Source organism: Eurosta solidaginis, chromosome 1 (genome assembly GCF_040869045.1).
Source record: "Eurosta solidaginis isolate ZX-2024a chromosome 1, ASM4086904v1, whole genome shotgun sequence".
NCBI lineage: Eukaryota > Metazoa > Arthropoda > Insecta > Diptera > Tephritidae > Eurosta > Eurosta solidaginis.
Window position 1 is genome coordinate 151,020,648 of NC_090319.1, and position 15,008 is coordinate 151,035,655.

General features: G+C 40.8%; 1 protein-coding gene across 22 annotated transcripts in view; it reads right to left on the minus strand.

Annotated features, from left to right (window-relative positions):
- LOC137236879 (protein eva-1) overlaps positions 1-15,008 on the minus strand; it is a 3,007,131-nt gene that overhangs the window by 278,594 nt on the left and 2,713,529 nt on the right. The gene's annotated exons all lie outside the window — the stretch shown is intronic.

The window sequence follows — 15,008 nt, forward strand, 5'->3', positions numbered from 1 at the left end:
TTTCAGGTACCAAATCATATTCGAATATGTTGTGAAATCCATAAAACGGAGTGCATCCACTGCCATGAATAAAAAAACAAATACTCGACTCGTACATTCAAATTAAATGTTCCAACATCTGTTTTGTTGCCTCCCTCGTGTATACTCCATAAACGTATTTGACTACCATTTTACTAGGCGTCGGCTCAGCTGTTGATGTGCTGACTTGCGAGATAAAATTTCATGTAATTTTTTTTATAAAAAAAATATATTTAGGCATTCCATTCAATAGTAGTAATAGACTTTTTGAAGTTTTCAAAATTTAGATTTTGAGTGAGTAAAAAAAAAAAAAAATCCAAATAGAATATTCAACAATGATTTCGCTTTGCAAAATAAATAGTAGTACAAAATTCAGGTAAGCCGAAAGAGACATAAAAAATCTCTACAAGGCAATATCGCGACAACACAATAACCCGACAAAGCAAAGTCCCAACAAAACACAATCCAGTTAAATTTTCTATAAAGGTGGTTAGCCACTGGGTCGAAATTGCATTTTTTTAAATAATGTCCAGATTATGTATGGTCAGAATTAGATAGTATCTGAATTACGAATGGTTGGTATTTGGTTATGTCTGGATTAAGTACTTCGGGATTATGGCTATTCGCATATGCAATGAGAGCACAATTATGCTATGAAATGCAGACCCTTGATATAAGTCTAAACTGGTTAATACACGGGACACAAAAACAAAATGGAAAATGTTCCCACAATAATAACCGTCTGCCAATCCATATATGTAGAAGAATCTGCGGCGATATTTCTTTTTGAAACGCTCTAATGTGCAATCTAAATTTTACTAATATTTAATTTACAGACTATGGCAACAATTACCAGCTTTGGTATTTACTTCTAAAAATGATATATTGTATGCTTATGTACATTAGGGTGTGTCATTTATTTGCAACAAATTTTTCTATCGAAATTTGGAAGCCACCTTAAAGCAAATTGAATTATGTCAGGCGCTTTGGCTAGACTGAGGGACGGTCAAAAAAGATCTTGCATAAATTGAATTTGTTCATATTGCTACCAGAAAATGTTAGACGCTTGCTGCACCGCATAATTTCTATTCGATTCGAACTTGACATTTTTAAATGAAAAAGCGTTTTTATGAAAAAAGTTGTTGTCGGGTGAAAGATTCTAGTGGTTGGCAGTTAGTTTTTACGTCCCCATATATCGATGCAACATTCGAACGTATGGCAAGTTACAAAATGAGCATAAGCAACAGCAGTCCGTTTCGGGAACACGTACCATTGAACCTGGTCTAGTTGAACTCGAAATTATGCCGTACGATGTAGAAGGTAAACAAGGCTCTAAGGGTACTTGCGCAGAGGTAATCGTACTTATACCACTGGCATTGGATGCTCTATTAGATGACAAATCAGAATTTAATAGTGGGCGGTCATCCGGCGGTCATTTAAAGAGAAAAAATTCGTGAAAAATTCAGAGAGCGAATAAAAAAAAGTTATTGTTAATTTTTGGGGCTTAACAGCTGCACGTGATCATGAAATTGATTGCCATGCTACAGCAGGAGTGGAATATGAACCCGCACTCCTACGATGGTTGAAGTGTTACAAGCGCATTCAGCCACGTCATGCCGTAGTTGTTGAGAAGTTTTCCCAATTGCCTTCTTTGCATATTTTATTCTTTTACATACTACATACATCGTATGTAATTATGTGTTAAAGTTATGCTTGTTGGTGAGGCGGTTTTCAAAGAAACTTGGTAACGTTGCTGCTTGTGTTCCATGTATGGAACTACAACGAATTCCCCAATGTTGTCTATTTGTGTGAGTTAAGCAATTTTATAATTTGTTAAATAATTTGGGAAAATTTTTAAACACCGTTACATCCGGACGGGCAAGGCTCAGTATACATATGTAGTTTATTTTATTTAACTGTTGTTAAGAAATGTAAATAATACATTGGTACACTCATTTAAGTGATCACAGTTGAGAAAAATTTATACATTTAAGCCCAAGTGGTTGCGGGTGCAATGTGCCAGAAATAGCCAACACAAAAACCCGTTTAAGGAACTTGGCAATAGGCAAGTTGAATTTTTTATGATAATGAGAAAAAGAAATGATTCAATTGTATTCTGCGGCAGATAGTGAATCTGCGTTAGGGTGTGTTGGCCTCGTTCGGGGGAACGAGAGCTGGGTTATTTGTGTGTTGGCCTCGTTCGGGGTGAACGAGAGCTGGGTTTTTTGGGATAAAGGAATATGGACTATTAAAGTTCATTTTCGTTGTCGTTGGGCGGAAGTAGTACCAGTTTCGCGATTGGTCGGGTAATTTGTCCCTTCATTGTATGAACGTCAACAACACGTACACGGTTATCGGAACCTGGGTGTGTGTTGACGACTCTCCCCATTTTCCACTCGTTTGGTTGTAGGTTATCCTCCTTGATGACGACTAGGTCCCCGGGTTTTAAGTTGGATTGTGGATGTTTCCATTTATACCTTTTCTGGATCTCGGTGAGATATTCCGATTTCCATCTTTTGCAAAAGGTCTGATGAAGGGCTTTCATCTTTTGCCATCGGTTTACAATGGAGGCAGGGTTTTCACTACAGTCGAGTTCAGGTGGAGCTAAAAGATGCCCACCTACGAGAAAATGGCCTGGAGTAAGCGGCTCCAGGTCGGAAGGGTCGTTGGATGAGGGACTTAGAGGTCTCGAGTTGAGGCAGGCCTCAATTCGACATAAGAGGGTTGTAAACTCTTCGAGAGTATATTTATGATCGGACGCGATCTTTTTAAAGTGGGTCTTAAAACTTTTTACCCCCGCTTCCCACAAACCTCCCATGTGAGGAGCGCTTGGCGGTATAAAATGCCATTCTATAATGTGATGGCTATATTTAGTCAACGTTCCGTCCCTTGCTTCACGCAGAAATGCTTTAAACTCGGATCGTAAAGATCGAGAAGCTCCGACAAAGTTAGTACCATTGTCGGAGTAAACGTTTTTCGGACAGCCTCGTCTGGATACGAATCTGGCGAAGGCAGCTAGGAAGGACCCGGTACTAAGATCGTTTGTCGCTTCTAGATGGATGGCTTTCGTCGAAAAGCAGACAAACAGGCAAACGTATCCTTTCGAAATTCGACATCCCCTCCCTCGGTAGGATTTTATATCGAATGGTCCTGCGAAATCTACCCCAGTGTTAGTGAAGGCCCTAGTAAAGGTGGTGCGCTCTTTCGGAAGGATCCCCATAAGTTGCGTTTGCGTCCGCTTCCTGTAAATAGTGCAGACTTTACAGTTGTGGATAACCGACCTTATCATGACTTTAACGCGTGGGATCCAGTACTGAGTGCGGATATGACGTAGCATCAGCTGGTTCCCTCCATGCAGGGTGGTCTCATGAGAGGATTGGACTATAAGTCTGGATAACCTGCAAGTATAAGGAAGAATAATGGGATGACTTTCATTATGGGACATGTCTTTCGATGCCCCAGTCCGCCCCCCAGTTCGAATGATGCCTTCTTCATCTACATATGGGTTCAGGGGTAAAATCTCACTCTTCCCATTTATTAGTTTTCCTGACTTCAAATTTGCGTACTCTTCTTGATAATGTTGCCTCTGGCATATTGTTATCAATCTTCGTGTTGTTTTTTTCTATTTCGTCAGGAGCGATCGAATGAGAATCCCTTTTGAAGGAGGATTTAGTTTTTGGGTGCGTATTCTGGAAAAACCGGAGAATATAGGATATAACCCGCAAAGCCCTTGGTAAATCGGAAAACCTATCTAGAATATCAAAGTTATTTTTGACCGAAGTTGTATGAACTTTCACCCTCTTTTCCTCCATATTCGTATTGTAATCTTCTTCTTGTGTTGGCCAATTTTCGTTGTCTTCTTGTAACCAAGAAGGTCCCTGCCACCACAAAGAACTGTCGATTAGATCCGAAGCGTAGAGGCCTCTGCTCGCCAAATCTGCAGGATTTGACGCGGAGTCTACGTGCCGCCATACCTTGCCTCCTACTTTATCGATGATTTTAGTTATTCGATGTGCCACAAACGTTGACCACGAACATGGTGGTTTTCGGATCCATGCCAGTACTATAGTCGAATCTGTCCAAAGGGTTACTTTAATGTTTGAAAGTTGCATATTTTCTATGGCCGACTCTATAATTTCTGCAAGTAGGACTGCGCCGCAGAGTTCCAGTCGTGGCAATGATATGGTTTTGACCGGGGCTACTCTCGTTTTGGCCATCAACAGGTTGGTGAAGACTTGATCCTTTGTTTGTACCCTCAGTAAAACAGTGGCGGCATATGCTTTTTCCGAGGCATCGCTGAATCCATGTATTTCGACATTGTCCTTCAATGTGTAGTGAACCCATCGCGGTATGCGTATATCGTTGATCTTTTCGTAGTCCGTCATGAATGATTGCCACCTATGTAGAGTAGTTTCAGACACATCTTCATCCCAGCCTGTCCCTTCCAACCAAATATTTTGCATTATTATTTTGGCTACAATTACGACTGGTGCCAGCCAGCCAAGAGGGTCGAAAAGTTTTGCGATCGCAGAAAGTATGGACCTTTTTGTTACGGCGTGGTTATTGTCAAAGGGTTTCGCTGTGAAGTAAAAGTAGTCGAAATGGGCGTTCCACCTGATACCGAGTGCTTTTTACCATGCTGGTGTCTTCAAACTCAAGAAAATCCTCGCTTAATAGGTGTTGCTTCGGTATACCCTGTAGGATTTTCTTGCAGTTGGACGTCCATTTTCGCAACGGGAAACCTGCCGATTGCAATGCCAATGATATTTCGTCCCTTGCCTTGATTGCAATTTCGATGCTGTGTCCACCGGCGAGTACGTCATCAACGTACATGCAATTTCGCAGTATATCTGCTGCCATTGGATGCGATGTCTCCACGTCATCAGCTAGTTGGTGCAGCGTTCGAATCGCAAGATACGGAGCACAATTAACCCCAAAGGTTACCGTTTTCAATTCATAAATGTTAATTGGGTTTTTGGGGCATTTGCGAAATATGATTCGCTGATATTTTGTTTGGTCTTCATTGACCCATATTTGGCGATACATTTTCTCTATGTCGCTGTTAAATACGTATTTGAACAGCCGCCAACGTAGTATAAGAATTGTCAGGTCGGATTGAAGAATCGGACCTGGATATAAGGCATCGTTAAGACTTTTGCCATTAGTGGTAGGACAAGATGCATTAAATACGACTCTGACTTTTGTCGTTGTACTTCCCTCCTTTATAACAGCATGGTGAGGTAGGAAGTAACAGTCATTTGAGTCTGGCGAAATATTGCCTATTTGTTTCATGTGCCCTAAGGTTTCATATTCGGATACAACTCTATTGTATTCCGTTTGAAGGACTGGGTTTTTCGCAAGTCGTGTCTCGTTGCGATAGAATTGAAAACACGCACTTCTTAATGAGGGGCCTAGGCTAAATTCTTTCCTAAAGGGCAAGGAGACTACGTATTTGCCATCGTTGTTCCGAACTGTTGTGGATTTGTATAGCTTTTCGCAGTAAGTATCATCTTTATTGATACTCCTCTTCTTTGGAATTTCCTCTATCTCCCAAAAGGCCGCCAATTGTTTATCTAAAGTGACCTCATTGAAATATGAAACTAGGGTCTTATTTGTATCAACCGCATCTGTCCGGCCTGTCAGAATCCAGCCGAACACCGTTTCCTGTGCTATTAATGTGTTTAGCACATCTTTCCTAATGCCGCCTAACATAATTTGGGGGTATATGTCTCCGCCCAGAATTAGATCGACTGGCTCATTGACAAAGAATCGTTTGTCAGCCAGTACTAAGTCAGGGAATGCTTGCCTAGTCATTGCATTTATTCGGCAAGTTGGAAGATTCCCTGTCAGTTGTGGTAAAGCCAGCATGATCGTATTGATCTCGATTAATGGGTCGGTTGGTGACCGCAGTTGTATGTTGCACGCTTCTTTTACTTGTGCAGACATTGTATTATTGATGCCCGAAAAATGGGCATGCAGGTGTTTGGATGGCAGATTAATTCTGCGCTTTAGTTTCTCGGTAATGAATGAACATTCAGATCCCGAGTCTTTTAGGGCTCTCGCCGAATAGTCAACACCATTAAAATGAATCTTGACCTGAGCTGTCCCTAGTAATACCCCTTTATTTGTGTTTGCGAAACATGAGTTCACATTATTAATCGGAGCGTTTTCTCTTTCAGCATTGCGTCGTATTTGAGCTTCCCGTGAGGTAGATGCTCCGATAGTGTCGGAAGTATTTGTTGGTTTTGGCTGATTCGAAATATGAAGCAGCGTATGATGTCTTAAATGACATGTGGCACAGTTCATTTGGCTGGTGCACCTTGTCACCGAATGGCCAGCAGAAAGGCAGTTTATACACCCACGGCTGCTCTTAATTTGTTCAAACCGTTTATTGGGTGTTAAACGTAAGAACTTTTCACACTTTGAAATTCGATGTGCAGGACTTTTGCACATCTTACACGTAGGTTTGGCTGTTGTTGCACTTGCCTGGTAGGACCCTAATCGTTTCGACGATGTATCTGCCGAGGAACGAGAAGCATGTGGCTTAGAGGGTTTTGAAACCGTATCCCCTCTTATATCTACCACAGTTTCCAACGTTTGGAATCTGCTGGATAAGAATTTATCCATATCTGCCCATTTTGAAATTTCTGTTTTATTTTCTATGGTTTGTTCCCATAGAGCCAGTGTGGTTTCTGGCAGTTTTGTGGAGCACAAATATGTTAGAATTGCATCCCAGTTTGATATGTCAATCTTGTGACATTGAAGCGCTGAGATACAATTGTTTATTTCACGTTGCAGTTTTTTAATGGAGCTACCGCATTCGCTCTCAACTGCTTTTAAACTGAAAAGAATTTTTAATTGGGCATTGACCAAGATACGTTTGTTTTCGTATCGGTCACATAAATTTTTCCACGCTGTATCGAAACCGTCTGTTGTTAAGGAACACCGTTCCACTATCTCTTTGGCCTCCCCTTGAGTTTTTTGCCTCAAATAGTATAGTTTTTGCACTGCATGGAGTTTACTATTATTAATATATATGGCAGTGAACATGTCCCTAAAGGACGGCCATGAAATATAGTCACCTTTGAAAATATCCGTATCACATGCTGGCAGGCGCACATGATATTCCATATTATCTGAGACATCTACTTTCTTATCTTTCTTTTCAAAATTTTCCAAAAGCTCAGCTATTGCCGCCTGACACTTTAGGAAGCTGAAATAGCACATCTTATGCTTCTTCTTGATAGCCGATAAGTCCTTTGAATCAAGCTCTGATGAACCTAAGAGCTTTTCGTATGTCACCTTCGTAGCTTCCCACAGAGTTTTTAACTCATCCCTTTGGTATATTAGGGAGTGTTTACTGTGTTGTGAAGGTGACATGTCGTTGAAGTCATTTTCATACTCCGTCACTGCATCTGCTTGGCGTGTATAGGTATCCATTATATGAAAATTTATTGAAATATTAATTGATTAATTGCCTTTGCAGAGAGTATTGAGTGAAAATGAACTGAAACGAAGGTCTGTGTTTGAGAGAGATCTCTCGAGGAAGTGGCCCCGAAGCTTGCGAGAAAGCTAGGAATTAATTTAAAGAATGTGCAATTTTCGTGGTGGCAACGGCGCGCACCCACGTAATTATTCAAAGAATGCTCTAATGCAGATGTGCCAATGACTTGTGTAAGCCAATAAGTAATGGCTAGTGAAGAAAGTGGTGTTAGTGAAAAAATAAAGAAATGTATGAACGTTCGTTATGGACTTTTTGGTAATTTAACCAAGGACTGTGAACTTTTGTATCACAAAATTAGATCAGTAAAACTGATTTGTGTATTGCCGCAAATGAGAATAATAATTCTTCAATATTTCAAATAATTGTGCAAGGAATGAGGCTATTGGCCACCCAAACAACAACACCAATATGTGTGTAGTTTCAAAAATAAGTGCACTTTGCACTGAAACAACAAAATAAATTGCAGTAATGCCCGTGTAAATAAGTGCAAGTGATTTGTATGTGAGAAAAAATTTTATTTGATTAAATGTGCGCCTAAATTAAATTTACAGGTTTCTGAATAAGTAACCTTAACAAATGGAATTTTTGTGCTGTGGATTAAATGAATTTTTTCAGATAAATCCTGCAAATGTGAAAATAGAAAAGTGGCGCAAAGCGGTGTTTGAGGTTATGTTAACCTTTTAGAGCAGTGTTGTGCTACCTTGAGCTGTGTCCGGAAAATCTTACCGCTGGTGGGGAATTGTTCCGGATAGTCACAAGGCGTGTTGCACAAACTTTAAATAACTGCGTTAAGCGCCTTTTGTCCTATTTTTGCACAAAATAAGACTTCTCACTTCACGAACAAAAAAATCACTTGCACTGTTTAATATAAACTCACTTTGTAATTTTTAATTTTATTTTGAAATTTTAGTAAAAGTGAAATTAAAAGAAAACCCTACCTAGCACGGAATATTTTTAAACCACGTACCTTTTATCAAAGTGTTGATCCGGATAATCGAATGTGATTTAAGTATTGTTGGATGTTTCCAAAAGGTACCACCAAAAATATATCAGTTGTTGTTGTTTCGAATATAAAATCACTGGTATCACCAAGAAAATTGTATCACCATGGACAATTGCTGATATTTGCTGTTGAAATTTTTGGTTTTTCCTGTGTATTCTCACGACTTTGGTATGCTTCCTTGCTTTAATGCCTAGAGAGTTGAGTGGACTGTAATTGTGTGACTGGTTCTCTTTACCGGCGCGGTAAGGACCATGAACAAGTGCGTGGTGGCAACGGCGCGCACCCACGTATTTGTTAAAGATTAGTTAGGCGAAAAAAAGGGAAGAAAAATAAAAACACCAAAAAGATTTCGGATTAATAAAAAGGAAGTCACAGTGTGCTTTTATTTATATAAATACAACAAGTGTTAAGAAAGGGTTTAACAAATGTTGTGGAAAATGAGATATGTAATAATAATTATGAAAATTTGCACTTACGTGGACGTGTGATTACGTGTACCTTTGCTGGCTGCTGGATCAAAAGAGGACGAGCCTCTTTGCGACATGAGCCGATGAACCCGCGATACAGCCCCTTCGTTGGGTTTCCCGGCAACAAAGTTGCTATACCGCGGGTGGTCCTTCGAGCCAGGCAACGGCGCGCACCCACGTATTTGTTAAAGATTAGTTAGGCGAAAAAAAGGGAAGAAAAATAAAAACACCAAAAAGATTTCGGATTAATAAAAAGGAAGTCACAGTGTGCTTTTATTTATATAAATACAACAAGTGTTAAGAAAGGGTTTAACAAATGTTGTGGAAAATGAGATATGTAATAATAATTATGAAAATTTGCACTTACGTTGACGTGTGATTACGTGTACCTTTGCTGGCTGCTGGATCAAAAGAGGACGAGCCTCTTTGCGACATGAGCCGATGAACCCGCGATACAGCCCCTTCGTTGGGTTTCCCGGCAACAAAGTTGCTATACCGCGGGCTCACAGCGGTAAAAATCTAAGATACATGCGTACTACCACTCACACATGCCTGTGTGTATTAGTAATCACAAGCATATGTGGGTGGTAGTAAACGAAGAAAATTATGTTACGAGGGGGGGGGGGGGGGAGATATAACTTCACAATTATACTTAACTTCGCTACTGATAGCGTGTTTAAATCAAACTGATTACTGACTACTCAGCTTGCTCTGCTTTTATACTCTGTTTTCTCGGTCATCTATTTCTCCTAAGGTCTAGCCATTTCGCGAAACTATATTCCAGAACAATTGTATCTCTTACTTGGTTATTAGCTATATACTTGTATATTTGTAGTTTATGTCTATCTTAGAGCCATATACGGGTGTATGCGTGAGTACTATTTCGGCTGATGACTACATCTGTGTGTGAGTTATCTCTTCGTTGCCTTGTATGTATGTGGATAAATGATGATTAACGTGTTTATGTAGCTTGCTTTAATGTTTTTGTTATGGTGCATTTATTTAGTGATGTGAAAATTCGCCACACTGCCCTCCACCTAAGTCGATCAGACAAATTTCCTAATCTAAACGCTACCAGCCTTTCCAAATGAATCACTTTCATTTTGGTTCGTGGTTTGCCACTGGTTTGTATGCGGTAAACTACATCGCTGATCCGTTTTACATCTTTGCATGGGCCTTCCCAATTACACTGCAATTTCGGGGACAAACCTTTTTGTATAACAGCACCAAATCTCCTTCCTGAAAACCTTCTGAATTAATGGCTTTATCGTACCTGGCTTTCATCTTGTCACTCATAATCTTCATTCGTTGCTTTACAAGATCGTGTATTTCTTCATCTCTTCTTCCAAGACACCAGTGGATTTCTTGGTATATCTCTCCGCATCGGCATCTATCCCAAACTTCAAATTAGCTAGCAGTCGAAGGTCACTGCCAAAAATTACTTTTGCGGGAGTTTGGCCCGTTGTCTCATGCACTGCCGATCGGTGAGCCATCAATAATTATGATATGTGTGTATCCCACTGTTTATGGAACTTGTCGACTACTTTTCTTAAGTGCTCCTCCAAGGTTATATTGAATCGTTCCACCATACCATCGGACTGAGGATGCAATGCAGTTGTCCGCGTTTTTCGAATGCCCAATTTCTTACACAGTTCTTGAGAATTTAACTCCACTGGTACACCATACCTTAAACATAATCATTTGTAACCACTTCTGCTACTGTTTCCGTTTCTTGATTTGGGATTGGGTATACCTCTGGCCATTTACTGAAATAATCCATAACCACCAGTACGTATTTGTTTCCGCGCTTTATAGTAGGAAATGGACCTGCGACATCCATGGCGATCCTTTCAAATGGTGCACCTGAAATATACTGCTTCATCTGGCCATGACTTCCTGTTTTGGGCCCTTTCGCTCTGCTGCAAACCCCGCAGTTGCCAACCCACTCGGTGATCCATTGACGGCAACCAACCCAATAGAATCTCTGTTTAATTTTCTCGAGCGTCTTCGTGATTCCAAGATGACCTCCTCTTGGACCATAATGTAGCTCGCTGAGCACGTCAGGTATCCTTTTCCTAGGAACAACTATCAGTTTCTTCTTGCATTGACCATCCTCACTCTCCCATACTCGATGTAAGCAACCGGATATCAATTCTAAACTGTTCCACTGTGCCCAATATGCCTTCGCAATGGGACTCTCTGCTGACATCTCCTCTCTATTTGGTCTTTCGTTTCGTTCGAGCCCTTGTATAACATGTGGCAGATGGATATCTTCTATTCATCCGTACACGTTATAGTCATTAGCCGGACACCTATAATGTCTTCTTTAGCCTCAGCTTTTGAACAGTGTTTGCATTCCAAACTACATTGTCTTCACATTGCATCAGCATTTCCATGGGTACTGCCTTTTCGATGCTCAATGGAAAAATCATAGCTTTGGAGTCGCTCGATCCACCGCGCCAATTCACCTTCCGGATTACAGAACTGCAGGAGCCATTTCAACGCTGTGTGATCTGTCCTGACGCGGAATCGCTGCCCGTAGTAGAGGTACTTGTTAAAATGTTTAATGCACTCTACCAATGCCAACAGCTCTCTCCATGTAACACAATAGTTCCTCTCTGGTTTCCCAATTGAACGGCTGTAATATGCAACTACCTTCTCCTGTGCATCAACCAGTTGTGACAAAACGCCTCCTAGAGCATATCCGCTTGAATCTGTATCTAGAATAAACGTTCCTTTTGGAACCGGATATGCCAACATTGGGGCAGTGCGCAAACGCTCTTTCAATGTTTGGAAAGCCACTTCTTGCTCCTTCTTCCATTCAAAAAGCTTTATTTTTTCTTGTTAGCTCGTGGAGGCTATGGGCTGCGCTGGCTGCACAGCCCAAGGAAACTTCTTAACTCATGAAGATTCTGTGGTCTTGGCCAATCCTTCACTGCTTCTATCTTTTCATTCGCGGTGCAGATGTCCTCCGTCGTTACTTTATGGCCCAAGTAACTAACTTGCTTCTTGAACAGAGAACACTTTTCGGGACTAAGTTTCAGACCAGCACCAGCTATTCTTTGGAAAACCTCCTCCAAGTTCTTCGGATGTTCTTCGAAATTCTTTCCCAATACGATGATTTCGTCTAGGTATACTAAACATGGTTTCCAATGTGGTGCTTTCAGTACCTGATCCATGAGTCTTTCAAAAGTAGCTGTTGCATTAAATAGTACAATGGGCATTACTGTAATCTGCCAAAGACCATCTCCGACACTGAAGGTTGTTTACTCTTTGTCTTCCTCCTTCACTTCTACTTGCCAGTAGCCACTTTTTAAGCCCATTGCGGAAAGCTATTTGGTACCAGATAGCGAGTCCAGAGTGTCGTAAATTCTTGGCAATGGGTAGCTATCCTTTTTCGTAACGTCATTCAACTTCCGGTAGTCCACGTAGAACCTCAGTTTTCCATCCTTCTTCTTCACAAGTACCACCGGTTTGCTCCACGGACTAGCTGATGGTTCGATTACGCCGCTGTCGCTCATTTCTTGTACGATTTGACTCACCACTTCTCGCTTCGCCAGAAGAACGCTACGAAGAGCTTGACGGATCGGCCTCGCATCTTCAGTGTCAATTTGATGTTTCACAACGTTGGTGCGGCCTGAGTTGGAACCATCTTGGTCAAATTTGTTTGCGTAGTTTACGATCAACTGTTTTGCTTTACTCTGAAAGTCTTCCTCTAGCCCCTCCGTCCATGCCGTGATGTCATTTGAAAGATTAATCTTGTAGTTGAAACGTTTTCCTGGAGCTAAAAAACTATTCAGCCTCTTGGCGTCTTCCCAATATAGCTCCTTTGATCAGTTTGAGTGGTGACTTGAACTCATTTATTACTCTTACCCGTTTGTCATAGCCAGGGTTTTTCCTACGAGTACATTCGGTGTTGATCTGAAGTAGCAGACAACCCACAATGTGTTTGTCCCACAATCTGCATCAACCTTTGCTCAGATGACTGCTTCTGATTTTGATAGTATTTGCTGACTTTCTTCCACCAGCACTCATTTACTGCTGTAGCCTCTCTCGTATCCGAAATAAAGTGGCACATCCATCTTATATCGTCTTGCTTTGCGTATCGATTTTGATGACTTGGTCGATTAAGAAATCCACTCCAATTATGATTTCATCAACAATCTCTGCCACTATAAAATTGTGTAGTACCGTGACGTTCCCAATTGCGACTTCACATGCTACTTCTCCATTTACCTGCGTGTCCTCTCCAGTGGCTGTACGCAATCTGGCTCCATGCAAGGGTCTTATATTTTTGTTGACTAAATCCGATCGAATAATGGAATGAGATGCGCCCCTATCTACAGTCAGTAAACGTCCCTTTCCATCCACATGTCCCCCCAGAGTAATATTGCTCGACCTTCTTCCAATCTGCGAGATAGAGATTATGGGGCATTCAATTGCGGGAGCCAGCTGTCGCCCCTTGCGGCTGTATTGCTTTAGTTTAACGATTGAGTGGTCTTGGAGATTTGCTTATCTCCTTCAACTCTGCGTTTACGACCACCCACAATGTTGGAACTATTAGGGTTGATGGTGCAATAACGCGCAATGTATCCCGGCTTTCTGCAGCGTAGGTACCCTTCAATGCTTCCAAAATTGTGTCTACCCGCACAGGTCTTTCTACTTCCGCACGATGAGCCTTGTATGCTGGTTTACTCAATAGGGAGGCAGTTTCCTGACTCAATGCATGTTATACCGTTTCTGTGTATGTGGGTTTGCATATGTCGCTCGCTTCGTTTCAACATCTCGTATTCAATTGATACAGCACTGAATTTTTTCCCTTTCGGTGTATTCCACGGGTGCGCCCGCATTTGCCAAATGAGCCAATCTTTCAACATCCGAAGCAAACTTCTGCAAAGTCTCATTACCTTTTTGGTAACGGTTTTACAATTCTATTTGGTCTATTTGCTTCCTGGGTTCGCTTCCGTATCGTCCTTCTAGAGCGCCCATCAATGTTTCATAATGGTTTCGTTCTCCCTCTGGAATGGTCTGTAAGATTTGAGCTGAAGGTCCTTTCAATACGACGAACAGCGCAGCAACCTTATTTTCAGTATTCCAGTTGTTAACTGCTAACGTCTTCTCGAATTGAAACTTAAATACCTGGAAAGGAACAGAACCGTCAAAGGATGGTGTTTTTACATTTGGATTACTCGCTGAACTGTTGGACGATTTAGTTGTAACTGCTAGATACGTCCTCTTAAAGCATCCACCTCGGCCTCGATTTTTTCCTCAAACTGTAACATGTTTTTATCCTGGTATAGTATTGCGTGGAATTCACCTCACTTCAAACCCGATTAATGTTACAAATATACTTACAAACAAACGTTTATATCTAATTGACCCAGATAACCACCATGAGTTCATTCGCATTTGCCAAATCGCCCAATGTATTGATGAGTCATACCAAACTGCTCAAGCGCAGATCATATTGACAATATGTAGGTCAATATAGTAATTTGCTAACAAACCATTTCTCACTATTGAGTCATGCACCTCTAGTAGATATGTAAATATTAATGTAAGTATGTATGTATAGAATAAGAACTTTTGTATAAATGGGAATGAATTTCATCAATAAAGAATCAATCAAACTATCAGATTTCTGCGCTGAACATAAGCGCTCACCAAATCTATTTTGTTTTAATTTCCACCGAACCTTTTATATGGCAATCCTGCCAGCTTAACATATAAGGCACAAAATTGCTAACCAAGCGATCCTAAAAAGGATCTAGTTGTGCAAAGATCCTGGCAAGTTTTTCGTTTCAAAAGTTAAAATTTTAAATAGTTTTTATAAAAAACAAAACGGGAAAAAGGATAACGCGTTGTAACGCGTACAGAATTTAGACTGGCAGCATGATTAACAAAGTTAATATACATAAGTATCCTTAAAATAAGAATAAATTGAGCGGCCTTTTGGACGCTTACCCATTAGCAAACATTTTATTTTTGCTTAGGCATTTTTTTAAATTAGGAATTG